Below are 15,119 nucleotides of genomic sequence, written 5' to 3' on the forward strand. Positions count from 1 at the left end.
TGATGCTGCAGTCAGCACAGACAGGTGTGTTTCATGCTGCAGTCAGCACAGACAGGTGTGTTTCATGCTGCAGGCAGCACAGACGGGTGTTTCTGATGCTGCAGTCAGCACAGACAGGTGTGTTTCATGCTGCAGTCAGCACAGACAGGTGTGTTTCATGCTGCAGTGAACACAGACAGGTGTGTTTCATGCTGCAGGCAGCACAGACAAGTGTTTCTGATGCTGCAGTGAACACAGACAGGTGTGTTTCATGCTGCAGTCAGCACAGACAGGTGTGTTTCATGCTGCAGTCAGCACAGACAGGTGTTTCTGATGCTGCAGTCAACACAGAGAGGACAAGTTGTGTCATTAGTGTTCAGCTGGGCCGGGATGCCGCAGCAGCGTTTATTTCTTTATTCTTTTTTTTTCTTAATGCTAAGGAAACTTAGTGCCGTCATACAACCTAGCCCTGGTCTTCAGCTTTTCCTGCACCACCGTGTGCACTGACAGCACTGACAACACTGACATTCACAACACTGACAGCACTGACAGCACTTACAAGACTGACAACACTTACAGCACTAGTAGTGACACTAACAGTACTGACAGCATTGACACTGACAGCACTGACAGTGTTGACACTGACAGGAATGGCACTGACAACATTGGCACTGAGAGCACTAACACTGACAGAACTGACACCGACAACACCAACATCACTTACAAGACTGACAGCATTTACAAGATGGGGTACCAGTATTATTTAGTGTGAAGAAGAGGTACCAGTATTGTTTAGTGTGGAGAAGAAGCACCAGTATTGTTTAGTGTGGAGAAGCACCAGTATTGTTTAGTGTGGAGAAGGGGTACCAGTACTGTCAAGTGTGAAGAAGGGGTACCAGTACTGTTAAGTGTGAAGAAGGGGTACCAGATTTATACAGTGTGAAGGGGTACCAGTACTGTCAAGTGTGAAGAAGGGGTACCAGTACTGTTAAGTGTGAAGAAGGGGTACCAGTTTTGTTCAGTGTGAAGAAGGGGTATCAGTATTGTTTAGTGTGAAGAAGGGGTATCAGTATTGTTTAGTGTGAAGAAGGGGTATCAGTATTGTTTAGTGTGTAGAAGGGGTACTAGTACTGTTTAGTGTGAAGAAGGGGTACCAGTTTTATTCAGTGTGAAGAAGGGATATCAGTATTTAGAAGGGGTACCAGTCTTGTTTAGTGTGAAGAAGGGGTACCAGTATTGTTTAGTGTGAAGAAGGGGTACCAGTATTGTTTAGTGTGAAGAAGGGGTACCAGTATTTAGAAGGGGTACCAGCATTGTTTAGTATGAAGAAGGGGTACCAGTATTGTTTAGTGTGAAGAAGGGATACCAGTATTTAGAAGGGGTACGAGTTTTATTCAGTATGAAGGGGTACCAATATTCAGAAGGGGTACCAGTATTGTTTAGTGTGAAGAAAGGGTACCGGTATTTAGAAGGGGTACCAGTATTGTTTAAGTGTGAAGAAGGGGTACCAGTATTGTTTAGTGTGAAGAAGAGGTACCAGTATTATTTAGTGTGAAGAAGGGGTACCAGTATTATTTAGTGTGAAGAAGAGGTACCGGTATTATTTAGTGTGAAGATGAAGTACCAGTGTTGTTTAGTGTGAAGAAGGGTACCAGTATTTAGAAGGGGTACCTGTATTGGTTAGTGTGAAGAAGGGGTACCAGCATTATTTAGTGTGAAAAAGGTGTACCAGTATTATTTAGTATGAAAAAGGCGTACCAGTATTGGTTTGTGTGAAGAAAGTTACCAGTATTTAGCAGGGGTACCAGTATTGTTTAGTGTGAAGAAGATGTACCAGTATTATTTATTGTGAAGAAGAGGTACCAGTATTATTTAGTGTGAAGAAAGGGTACCAGTATTATTTAGTGTGAAGAAAGGTACCAGTATTGTTTAGTGTGAAGAAGTGGTACTGGTGTTGTTCAGTGTGAAAAAGGTGTACCAGTATTGTTCAGCGTGAAGTACCACCAGTATTTAGAAGGGGTACCAGTATTGTTTAGTCCGAAGAAGTACTAGTATTTAGAAGGGGTACCAGTATTTTTAGTGCGAAGAAGGGGTACCAGTATTGTTTAGCGTGAATAAGGGGTACCAGTATTGTTTAGTGTGTAGAAGAGGTACTATTTAGAAGGGTAACCAGCATTTAGAAGGGGTACCAATATTGTTTAGTGTGAAGAAGAGGTACAAGTATTTAGAAGGTGTACCAGTATTTAGAAGGGGTACCGGTATTGTTTAGTGTGAAGAAGAGGTAACGGTATTTAGAAGGTGTACCAGTATTTAGAAGGGGTACCAGTATTGTTTAGTGTGAAGAAGAGGTACCAGTATTTAGTGTCACGCTACGGCTGACAGAATGACAGACAGACGAACGAACGATGACACAAACTCGAATCTGTCAGCCCTCCGCACCAGTCGGAACAACCAGATTCCTCTTGAAATTATAACAATTATTCAAAAACAAACAAACAAACAAAAATAATATTTGGTACTTACGAATACGAAATTCAACAACGAAACAATACTGACACAACTACCGCACTCACGCGATTACAAACACAAAAATATAGTCTGCTGTGCTCAGCCTCTGCCGCCGCAGTCCAGAATACACCAGTGGTCAGGAATGGATGGGATAAGGGAGATAGTAAGTTGGGGGACAGCACTTAACTGAACACAGTGACCAAGTTCTTCCAGCCGACGCTGTTGTCGTCGTCGCTGTTATCGTCGACGCGGTTGTTGCCGCTGCCGCAGAACACTGCCAGTCCCGCACCATGCAGACTTCCCTCCAGCCCACAGCCACAACCAGCAGAGGAGTGGAACCGTCCAAATAGGCACGACGGAAGAAAAAACCTAAGAATGGCAAAGTCAGTTCTGACTTCTGAAAGATGCTAGTCGCACCCAACCTATCACCCCGCCCATCCAACCTGCCGCCCATCTAACCTGCCGTTACAATAACGCATTTAACTCGATTTAATTTGATTTATTCCAAGGTCATGCTAAAGGTCCTTCTCAACCGACTGAAGCCGCAAGCAGAAATGATCATCGCCGAAGAGCAGGCCGGCTTCAGAGCAGGAAGAAGCACAACAGAACAAATCTTCAACCTGCGCTTGCTGTGCGAGAAATATCTTCAGCACCAAAGAGACCTCTACCACGTCTTCATTGACTTCAAGAAGGCGTTCGACAGGGTATGGCACGCTGCCTTATGGGCCACCATGCACAAACTCAACATCAGTGAAGACATCATCCAAGCCATACAGAACCTATACGAAAGAGCAACCAATGCAGTCCTCTTCAATGGTAGCACGGGTAACTGGTTTAGAACCACGGTCGGAGTCAGACAGGGCTGTCTACACTCTCCCACTCTCTTCAACCTCTTTCTTGAAAGGATCATGACTGACGCCCTGGAAGATCATGTGGGAACTGTCAGCATTGGAGGCAGAGTCATCACCAACCTGCGCTTTGCCGATGACATTGATGGCCTGGCAGGAGAAGAGAAAGAACTCGAAGAACTCGTGCACAAACTTGACAAGACATCATCAGCCTACGGCATGGAGATCAGTGCCGAGAAGACCAAGGTTATGACCAACAACAGCCAAGGCGTAACGTCCAACTTGCACGTAAACGGTGAAAAACTGGAAGAAGTCTCCTCCTTCAAATACTTGGGTGCCATTGTGTCAGACGAGGGTTCGAAACCAGAGGTCCTGTCCAGAATCGCGCAGACTACTGCCGCATTGAGTCGATTGAAGACTATATGGAAGGACAAAAAGATCTCCCTCTCGTCCAAAATCAGACTAATGCGCTCCCTCATCTTCTCAATATTTCTATACGCTTGCGAATCCTGGACCCTCACTGCAGAACTCCAGAGAAGAATCCAGGCCCTGGAAATGAGATGCTTCCGCAAGATCCTGAACATTACATACAAAGACCACATCACAAATGAGGAAGTGAAAAGAAGAGTCCAAAACGCCATTGGCCCATTCAAAGACCTGCTAACCACAGTGAAGGAACGCAAGCTCCGCTGGTATGGACACGTCACACGATCAGACGGCCTAGCCAAGACCATCCTGCAGGGTACCGTGCAAGGAAGGAGGAAGAGAGGCAGACAGAGAAAGCGGTGGGAGGACAACATCAAAGAGTTGACGGGCCTGCCATTTGCCACAACTCAAAGGGCCGCTGAGGACCGAGGCAGGTGGCGCGAGCTGACCAGGCAGTCATCCATGGTGCCCCAACGACCCACCCACGGGTCAAGGGATAGATGAGATGATGAGAGATTCCAAAACAATAAACATTTATATTTCTCATGAACACAACCACAATGATGATAGGAACACATATATTCACGGCATCTCTTAATCATAACATAAAATAAAATGAACAGCTACAGCAAATTCAAAACAAACACGCATTCACAGCCTCTGTCATTCTCTCCACCACCACCATTCCCGCAAGTCCAAACGACGGGCCGACCAAGCAAAGCATGACACACCCTCATCTCAAGACAGGTTATGTGAAAGACCTGGAACTGGTGTTCCAGCCGTTGCAACGCCCGCCGACAAATGACGACAACCTGCTGCTTCACCACAGCAGAAGACATGGGAAGATCAACCCCCAAAACACCTGGTCGAAATGACTCTCACATCAGTTGACAGTGGAGTGACAGACAGATACAGGAACAAATCAAAACCAAAACACAACTCACTGACGTGAGTTGGTCCGCATGTGGGATTCGGGTTCGTTGCCTGCCTACCTGGCGGCTTACAGAAATATGTCAGCTGAGGGGAGTCACACTCTGGATATGTCGACACGTGACATTTAGAAGGTGTACCAGTATTTAGAAGGGGTACCAGTATTGTTTAGTGCGAAGAAGGGATACCAGTATTGTTTAGTGTGTAGAAGAGGTACCAGTATTTTGAAGGGTAACCAGCATTTAGAAGGGGTACCAGTATTGTTTAGTGTGAAGAATAGGTACCAGTATTTAGAAGGTGTACCAGTATTTAGAAGGGGTACCAGTATTGTTTAGTGTGAAGAAGAGGTACAAGTATTTAGAAGAGGTACCAGTATTTAGAAGGTGTACCAGTATTTAGAAGGGGTACCAGTATTGTTTACTGTGAAGAAGAGGTACCAGTATGGTTCCGTGTGAAGAAGTAGCAGTATTGTTTAGTGTGAAGAAGAGGTAGCAGTATTGTTTAGTGTGAAGCAGTAGTACCAGTATTGTTTAGTGTGAAGAAGAGGTAGCAGTATTGTTTAGTGTGAAGCAGAAGTACCAGTATTGTTTAGTGTGAAGAAGAAGTAGCAGTATTGTTTAGTGTGAAGAAGAGGTAGCAGTATTGTTTAGTGTGAAGCAGTAGTACCAGTATTGTTTAGTGTGAAGAAGAGGTACCAGTATTTAGAAGGGGTACCTGTTTGGTTTAGTGTGAAGAAGAGGTACCAGTATTCAGAAGGGGTACCGGTATTGTTTAGTGTGGTACCAGTATTTAGAAGAAGTACCAGAATTTAGAAGGGGTACCTGTATTGTTTAGTGTGAAGAAGAAGTAGCAGTATTGTTTAGTGTGAAGAAGAGGTACCAGTATTTAGAAGGGGTACCTGTATGGTTTAGTGTGAAGAAGAGGTACCAGTATTTAGAAGGGGTACCGGTATTGTTTAGCGTGAAGAAGAGGTACCAGTATTTAGAAGGGGTACCAGTATTGTTTAGTGTGAAGAAGAAGTTGCAATATTGTTTAGTGTGAAGAAGAAGTAGCAGTATTGTTTAGTGTGAAGAAGAGGTACCAGCATTCAGAAGGGGTACCGGTATTGTTTAGTGTGATACCAGTATTTAGAAGAGGTACCAGAATTTAGAAGGGGTACCTGTATTGTTTTGTGTGAAGAAGAAGTAGCAGTAATGTTTTTATGAAGAAGGGGTACCAGTATTCTGCTAGTAAAGTGGTCGACGCTACAAAATAACTGTGGCAAAGCCTGAAGCCAGGAATAAGAGAGACAAGGGGAGAGGGTCAGACAGACAAGCACAGAGACAGAGAAGCACAGAGACAGAGAAAGACAGAAAGGCAGAGCAGAGAAAGACAGACAGAACGAATGAACAATTTATTGTGGCTAGGCCAAATTTTGCCCATTCACAAGGGGGCAGGGTGGGAAGGGGTTGTACATGTCAGAGAAATTACGAAATATGAGAACTGATGCACTGTACAAGTGGTCATTGCATGGAATCCAAATCATGCGATTTATTCTATCATAATAATCAATTATAATTAATTATAATTTTGTTATTCAAAGACAAAAGTACACGGATGATATTATCTGTCTAATCACAATGCTTGTTTTCAAATAGGCCAACAAGTGAAAAAGGAATCACACAGCGAAATTAGTCATGATATATCAACATCCGGATTTCCATTATTAACATTTTTACAAGCGTTTGGATTGTGTCTTTGAATGTATTCAGAAAACTGTCCGTTTTCTTGGTCGACTTCTCAAGACAAGACTAAACATCTGATGGTACATCAACATGCTTCTGTTCACAAAGTTCACTGTTGGGAACTGTCCACATCTGGGTCAGTGTTATTCGTATTTTGGAGCAATTCACAGATTTCTGCACCGCATGGCATGTCTACACCAGTGGCTTTGTCTGAAAAGATGTCAGTCTGTCAGCGTTGTCAGTGGCACAGAACAGACTGGGAGGAGTTGGCAAAAATAAACGACAGGGAGACGATTGACGTCCACTTGCCTTTTTCTCCTGGTTCAGTCCGTATTCCTCGGCTGTCCTCTTGTCTCTGCTGATCTGTGACGGACACTTTCGGCGGTACAGAGCAGCACTGTAGTCTTCAACTTGTGCACAGGGGGCTGACAGGTAGTCATTTTGAGAACTACGACAGTCTGGTCGCCTCTGCCTTCCATTTTGAATGACAGCCTCATGTCTTGCAGCATTGCACATAGCAGCTTTCCAATGCCGATGGGAGTCCTTCAATAGGCATGCTGGATTAATCTTCACAAAAAACTGCAATAACCTACTGCTGGAGATCGGAGTGTCTTGCTGGCTGCCAAGCAAGGAGAGCTACTCTGACAATGACACAGACAGGCAGAGACAGAGAAAGACAGAAACAGAGAAAGACAGAGAAAGGAGAAAGACAGAGACAGAGAAAGTCAGAGACAGAGAAAGACAGAGAAAGGAGAAAGACAGAGACAGAGAAAGTCAGAGACAGAGAAAGGCAGAGAAAGGAGAAAGACAGAGAAAGGAGAAAGACAGAGAAAGGAGAAAGGCAGAGACAGAGAAAGACAGAGACAGTGAAAGACAGAGACACTGTCAGATGCACATATGTGTCACTGACAGATGCATGCAGAGAAAGGAGAAAGACAGAGAAAGGCGGAGACATAAAGATGAAGGATGAAGGAAGCACACAGACACATACCTTGTCACAAGCTGCCTTGCTCCAGACGACCAGAAAGGAAGAAGTCACTCCCGGAGGCACACAGAACAAACAGCGGTGAAGGCTCACTCCCAGCACTGCTCCCAAGTCAGCAAGCTGTCCGTGTCACCCCGTGCACTGCACTTCTTCAACTCACAAAATACACACACACACACGCGCGCGCGCACATGCACGCACGCACGTATCCATGCACATCCTCAGAACGTGCCGTGAAATACGCTGGAAGGTAAATCGCTCACTTAGAATAATGCACAGACAGCACGCAGTTTGTTTTCTCTCTCTCTCTCTCTCTCTCTCTCTGCGGAGCCCAACAATTTCAAAACATACTTCACCTGTGTGTTTACTGTGTCTTTTTATATAAATTGTTTCATTTCATTTTATTGTGCCACACAAGCCTAGTCACAAGTCAGTAACTCCTGTGTGCATCTGTCAGTGTGCATCAGTGACAAAAAAGGCGTCATCTTCGGTATCGTCAATCAATGACACTTGTGTGCATCAGTCAGTGACACTTGTGTGCATCAGCGTGCATCAGTCAGTGACACTTGTGTGCATCAGTCAGTGACACTTGTGTGCATCAGACAATGACACTTTTATACACCAGTCAGTGATTCTTGTGTGCATTTGTCAGTGACACTTCTATACATCAGTCAGTAACTTATGGGCATGTCAGTGACTGATGTGTGCATCTATCAGTGTCGGTTGTGTGCATCAGTCAGTGACTCTTGTTTGTATCATTCAGTGACGATTGTGTGCATCTGTCAGTGACACATATGTGCATCTGACAGTGTATGCATCAGTGACATTTGTGTGCATCACTCAGTGACTCTTGTGTGCATCAGTCAGTGACTCTTGTGTGCATCATTCACTGACACTTGTGTGCATCAGTGTGCATCATTCAGTGGCTCTTATGTGCATTATACACTGACTCTTATGTGAATCAGTCAATGACACTTGTATACACCAGTCAGTGATTCTTGTGTGCATTTTTCAGTGACACATTCATACACCAGTCACTGATGTGCATTTGTGTGCATCAGCAAGTGACATTTCTATACACCAATGAGTGATTCTGGTGTGCATCTGTCAGTGACACTTGTAAACACCAGTCAGTGACTCTTATGTGCATCTGTTAGTGTGCATCAGTCAGTGACAAAAAGAAAGCCGTCATGTTCGGTATCGTCAATCAATGACACTGTACTGCATCAGTCAGTGACGTTTGTGTGCATCAGTCACTCTTGTGTGCATCTGTCAGTGACACTCGTGTGCATCAGTCAGTGACTGTTGTGTGCATTGGTCAGTGACTCATGTGTGCATTAGTCAGTGGCACTTGTGTGCATCAGTCAGTGACTGTTGTGTGCATCAGTCAGTGACTGTTGTGTGCATCAGTCAGTGACTGTTGTGTGCATCAGTCAGTGACTGTTGTGTTTAACGGGGAGGACATGAGGAGTGTGCATACGACTTTCCGAGAAATGAGACAAAAGAATGGTTAGCCCAGAAAATACATAGTGGAAAAAATGCAGTTGAGCAACTAGGGACGCTATCAGACAATCAAGAGAAGGTATGAACCAAACGGCAGTTAACAAGTCCAGTGCCACTCAATTCTATATCAAAAAGAAAAAAAAAGAAGAAGAAAACAAACAAACAAAACAAAACAAAAAAAACACGCTCTCCCCATGCCAGGGTATTTTGAGGACTTAGGGGTAATAAAAAAAAATCTAGCACATAACTTTCGGAGATACAGAACGAAAGCATACGTTTTTGTGAAGAAAAGTTAATGTGGATTCTAAATCTGGGCTTTTGTCCCAATTGTTTTGAACCAAGAGACTATTCAGATATTTCAAAGTGAAGATGATATGTCCATGCTTGAATAAGTCTATATCCACCTCCACAGAATGATACTCAGAAAGTAAACAAACAAAATACAGCTGGAAATATATATGCTTATTGTCTGAAATATACATACAAAAAAACAACAACAAAACAACAACAACAACAAACAAACAAACAAAAACCGATTCATAAGTTCATGATAACAACCAGAACACTTGTGGTCATGTTAGTGACGAACTGTCCCAGCAACGACATTGATAGGTTCAATGAAGAGAAAAAGTTCATCATGTTCTCGGAGAGTGAGCCTTCAAGCTTTTCTTGCACCTAAGAGCGTCCCCACTGTTTAGGGATACCCGGGTTTTTCTTTTCAGTGTCTCCTTTTTGTGGGGATGGGTGGGGCGGGGGGCGGTTGTAGGGTTCGATGTGTGTGTGTTTGGGCGGAGGGGGGAGGGAGGGCGGGGGTGCGGCCGTCGGTTTTTCTTGTCACTGAGCGTTTTTGGTCGCTGAATACCGCGGGACAATGTTATAGATATGATGTCAAATCTTGAATAAGCTCTCTAGTGTGATGTATAGATTTTTATTTCAGTTAACAGAAGGAGACATTTACAAATCTGATTATTTAATGTATATCAAAAGTCTACTTACTGACCAAGGATTGAGTGGACTCTGGACTGAACACTGTGACATGCGTCTTTCATACAATAAATTTAAGTCCATAATAAAACAAAGGTTGAGAGACCAATATATGCAGACCTGGAGTGCAGATATAAATTAAAAAAAATGAATTGTATTACAACTACAGAATATACAAAGAAAATTTTCAGTTTGAAAAATATATTACAATTCTCCCAGATAATTACAGAACTATAGTTATGAAGTTTAGAACTCTCAATCACAATTTACCCATCCAGGAAGGAAGATTCTTATGTACTGACAGAAATGAGAGGGTTTGTAGAAAATGTAATTTAGGTGAATTGGGAGACGAATTCCATTACGCCTTTAAATGCTCGTTCTTTTCAGACACTAGAAAAATATTCTTAAAACCATTTTATTGTAAACGTCCGAACACACTGAAATTCAGTACACTGTTTAATACTCCGAAGAAAAAAAGTGTTGTTGAAGCTGGCAAAATTTTTGAAAATTATTATTGAATCTGTGCGATAATTTTGATGTTCTTATTCTTTTTTTCTGATGTCAGGTTGACTGTACTAAATGCTTCAAGTAATATATTTCCTTATCTATATATATATATACTCCTTATATTGAATTGCTGATTGTTTATTTGCGTTTGGGCATGTGGGTCCTGCAGGTTTTCTTTTCCTAGGGCTCCACTGTGTGTGCCCCCCCCCCCACTTCCCCTCGTCCACCTCCCTACCCTCCCCCTCCGACCCCCACCCCCGCCCCTTTTTTGACTGACTTGTTTAATGTAATCTTTGTCTCCTCGCTAGAACATTGCTTTTTTTCTTTCTAAACAGCTACTGTTCTGTTATTTTGTCGCACTGGTTGTGTTGTAAGTACCGTAGAATGTCACTGCAGTAAAGCTGAGCGGATCGACAGATCAGAACAGCCAGAAAGGAACGCCAGTTTATCAGACCACTGCGCCGTGTTTGCTTTGTTCAGCTCCTTGATAAGACACACACACACACACACACACACACACACACGGACACATGCACGCAAACACACACACACACACACACACACACACACACACACGGACACATGCACGCACACACACACACACACACACACACACACACGGACAAGACGCCAGAGCATGCTAACAGTTAAGACACGCAGTGCGGTCAGTGTGAACACTGTGGGGTTGTTGCTTCCGTTGTGCATTGGACACGGACTGACGACTGTTCAGGTAGTGTATGGTTCACTTTCCACTATCCCCTCCTCTCTCTGTCTCTCTCTCATAGACCTGAAAATAAGCTACTCATGATTTTTGACATGATGGTGTTAGTAAAATAAATCTCTCAGAGACGCCCAGATCCAATGAAATCAGTAATGGTTGAAATAAGAGTGGCTGCAATGGTAGTTGTGGAAGAAGTTGTAGTGGTATCAATAGCAGCAGCAGTGTTGTTCATGTCATTATTGTTCTGGTGACGGGGATGAAGAGTGAGTTTTGTGATGTTTTCTGGGGTTTCCATTTGTCTTTTTTTTCCAAAGAATTTTGTTGTGTTAGAATGTTGTTACAAATACAAAATTAGTGGATAAAATCGCATTGATTCCATCACATGTGGGCTGTTGGCCTGGTGATAACGCGCCCGCATAGGAAGCGAGAGAATCTGAGCGCACTGGTTCGATCCCCCCACTCCCGTCCAATAGACCTTCAGCGGTGGTCTGGATGCTAGTCATTTGGATGAGACATTAAATCCAGGTCCAGTGTGCAGCATGCATACCCTCAGTGCACGTAAAAAAAAACCACGACAAAGGGTTGGCAAAATTCCACAGAAAAATCCACTTTGATAGGAAAAGAAAAACACTCGCAGGCAAAAACGAATGAATGAATGAATGAATGAATGAATGAATTCTGACATTGACCAGCTGTGTCAGGGTGACACATTCTAATGTTGACCAACTGTGTCAGGGTGACATATTCTGACAGTAACCAGGTGTGTCAGGGTGACACATTCTAATGTTGACCAACTGTGTCAGGGTGACACATTCTGACAGTGACCAGCTGTTTCAGGGTGACACATTCTGACAGTGACCAGCTGTGTCAGGGTGACACATTCTAATGTTGACCAGCTGTGTCAGGGTGACACATTCTGACAGTGACCAGCTGTGTCAGGGTGACACATTCTGACAGTGACCAGCTGTTTCAAGGTGACACATTCTGACAGTGACCAGCTGTTTCAAGGTGACACATTCTGACAGTGACCAGCTATTTCAGGGTGACACATTCTGACAGTGACCAGCTGTGTCAGGGTGACACATTCTGACAGTGACCAGCTGTTTCAAGGTGACACATTCTGACAGTGACCAGCTGTTTCAGGGTGACACATTCTGACAGTGACCAGCTGTTTCAGGGTGACACATTCTGACAGTGACCATGTTTTTGTAAGCTTGACATCCCTTACTCTGACCTTTGACTTCAATCTTGGTCATGTTCAGGTGTGTGGAGGACTCACTGTCGCTGAGATTTCAGTTTCAGGTTCAGTTTCTAAAGAATGTGTTAAGATTGACACACAAAGGTAAGACATGACAAACTGACACACAGAGGTAAGACATGACAAACTGACACACAGAGGTAAGACATGACAAACTGACACACAGAGGTAAGACATGACAAACTGACACACAGAGGTAAGACATGACAAACTGACACACAAAGGTAAGACATGACAGATCGAGATACAAAGGCAAGACATGACAGATTGACACATTAACGTAAGACATGACAAATTGATACACAAATGAAAGACATGAGAAACTGACACACCAAAGTAACACATTACAAATTGACACACAAAGGCAAGACATGACAGGTTGACACATTAAGGCAAGATATGACACAAGGCAAGATATGACACAAGGCAAGACATGACAGATAGACAGACAAAGGCAGACATGACGCAGAGGCAAGACATGACAGACTCACAAAGGCAAGATATGAGAGATTGACACACACAAAGACAAGACATGACAGATAAACACACAAAGGAAAGACATACCACAAAGGGAAGACATGACAGACTGGTACACAAAGGCAAGACATGGCATAAAGGCAAGGCATGGCAGATTGACACACAAAGTTAAGATATGACAAATTGGCACACAAAGGCAATATATGACAGACTGACACACAAATGCAAGACATTGACATTGACACTGACATTGACACATAAAGGCAAGACACGACACAAAGGCAAGACATGACATTAAGGCAAGATGTTACAGATTGACACACAAAGGAAAGACATGAGACAAAGGTAAGGCATGACAAACTGACACAAATGCAAGACATGACAAGTTGACACACAAAGGCAAGACAGGACAAATTGTCACAGAAAGGTAAGGCATGACAAATTGTCACAGAAAGGTAAGGCATGACAAATTGTCACAAATGCAAGACATGACAGGTTGACACACAAAGGTAAGACAGGACAAATTGTCACAGAAAGGTAAGGCATGACAAATTGTCACAAATGCAAGACATGACAGGTCGGCACACAAAGGTAAGACATGACAGGTTGACACACAAAGGTAAGACATGACAGGTCGGCACACAAAAGGTAAGGCATGACAGACTGACACACAAAGGCAAAACCAAATTTTTCGTTTGTCTCTCGTCCCCCTTCTCTCACTATGCACAAGCGCGTACTGGTTCAAACTACGTGTAGTCAATCCAAATGACGTGAATTCAGGCCTAATGACGTGGATTCAGTTCTTATGACTGAGTTCAGCCCAAATGACTTGAAGTCAGTCCAAATCCCGTGGAGTCATCCCAAATGACTTGAAGACATCCCAAATGACGCGACTAACGTGAAGTCAGTCCAGATGACTTGAAATTACCCCAGATGAGGTGAGTTCAGTTCAAAAGATGCATGGTCAGTCTAAGTGACTCGAAGCCTGTCCAAATGACGTGAAGTTAGTTCAACTGGCGTGAAGTCATCCTAAATTATGTGGAGTCAGTCCAAATGACGTGAATTCAGTCAAAATGGAGTCACGATTCGCCTAGCAGGCTTGATGTGCACGCTCCGTTCCCTTTTTTACTTATTAGTCTTTTGATTAACCAAGTTTTTATTGTGAATGGTGTCAACTTCTCTGCCATGACCTGGACAACACCGTTTTATCTTTTTCTTCGACTTTTGGCCATGGGTAACAGAAATACGTTAGAATTTTTTTGGTCTCTCTCTCTTCTCTGTGTCATGGCAAGATCGCCAACCACTGTGAGTGATCTCTTCGCACGGCCTGCCAGTGTCAACGTGTCGTTTTGTGAGTTTCCGTGCACTTTTCCAGCACAAGTGCACCCACATGACACCAACAAACACAGTGTTTATTCCGTAGCTTACTCTCGGGCACAGCTCATGGATTATCAAAACCAGTGTTCATCTTCTCTGACGACGACCAGCGTCTCCCCAGTTTCTTTCTCCCTGCCATCATGAACTTGCGCTCTCTGCACCACACTGTGCCGGCGCCTGCAGGCACTAGGGATTCATTCCCGCTGCCTGCCCTGTCTCAGGAAGCCAGCCAGGAAGAAGCGTCCTGACAAAGGAGGTCGTAGGAAGCAGGGCACGAAAATTCCTGTTTGGATTTCCAGCCGTGCCCCGCCCACCGATAGTAACTGTAAGTCTGTTCCATCTCTCTCACTCAATCATTCTCGGAAATGTAACCTTGCTAATCTGATCAAGATCGACACCACTATTTTCACCCAAGAACATTCCGATTCTTTTAAAATTATGTTTCTTAAATTAATACCCAGTCGTGCAGAAACAAAACAGATGGAGTGTGTGACTTGATTATCGAGGGAAACTATGATTTTGTGTTTTTAACTGAGACATGGCTTGGACCTACCGGTGATGAATGTGATATTGTTAGACTGGTGTAGGTGGTGGGCTTGCTGTTTTGTTTAGGGACAGTTTAGCTTGCAACATACAAGTTTCTACTCAAGACCTTGATTTTAAGTCGTTTGAAGTGTGTGAAACTCGGTTGTCCTACGAGAACGAGAATGTTACATTCCTCACAGTCTATAGACCACCACCAAACAAGAAGAACAAACTTTCGAACAAAATGTTTATCGATGAATTTTGTGATTTGCTGGATTGTTTTATCTCACGTGATAACATTAATTTTTAATTGTTGGTGATTTTAATTTTCATTTTAATTCAACTTCTGATGCAAATGTTGCTTCTC

At 43.5% G+C, this 15,119-nt stretch overlaps 2 protein-coding genes across 3 annotated transcripts in view; one reads left to right on the plus strand and one right to left on the minus strand.

Moving 5' to 3' along the window:
* LOC143277539 (ATP-binding cassette sub-family C member 3-like) overlaps positions 1-7,517 on the minus strand; it is a 129,656-nt gene extending 122,139 nt beyond the window's left edge. The window contains exon 1 of the mRNA XM_076582419.1: positions 7,407-7,517. The gene's annotated coding sequence lies outside the window, so the exon portion shown is untranslated. The remainder of the gene's footprint in view (positions 1-7,406) is intronic.
* Positions 7,518-11,052: 3,535 nt separating this feature from the next.
* Positions 11,053-15,119, plus strand: part of LOC143277436 (sodium-coupled monocarboxylate transporter 1-like) — an 80,108-nt gene continuing 76,041 nt past the window's right edge. For both annotated transcript variants that reach the window (XM_076582248.1, XM_076582249.1), the window contains exon 1: positions 11,053-11,124. The gene's annotated coding sequence lies outside the window, so the exon portion shown is untranslated. The remainder of the gene's footprint in view (positions 11,125-15,119) is intronic.

This window comes from Babylonia areolata, chromosome 34 (genome assembly GCF_041734735.1).
Source record: "Babylonia areolata isolate BAREFJ2019XMU chromosome 34, ASM4173473v1, whole genome shotgun sequence".
Taxonomy (NCBI): domain Eukaryota; kingdom Metazoa; phylum Mollusca; class Gastropoda; order Neogastropoda; family Buccinidae; genus Babylonia; species Babylonia areolata.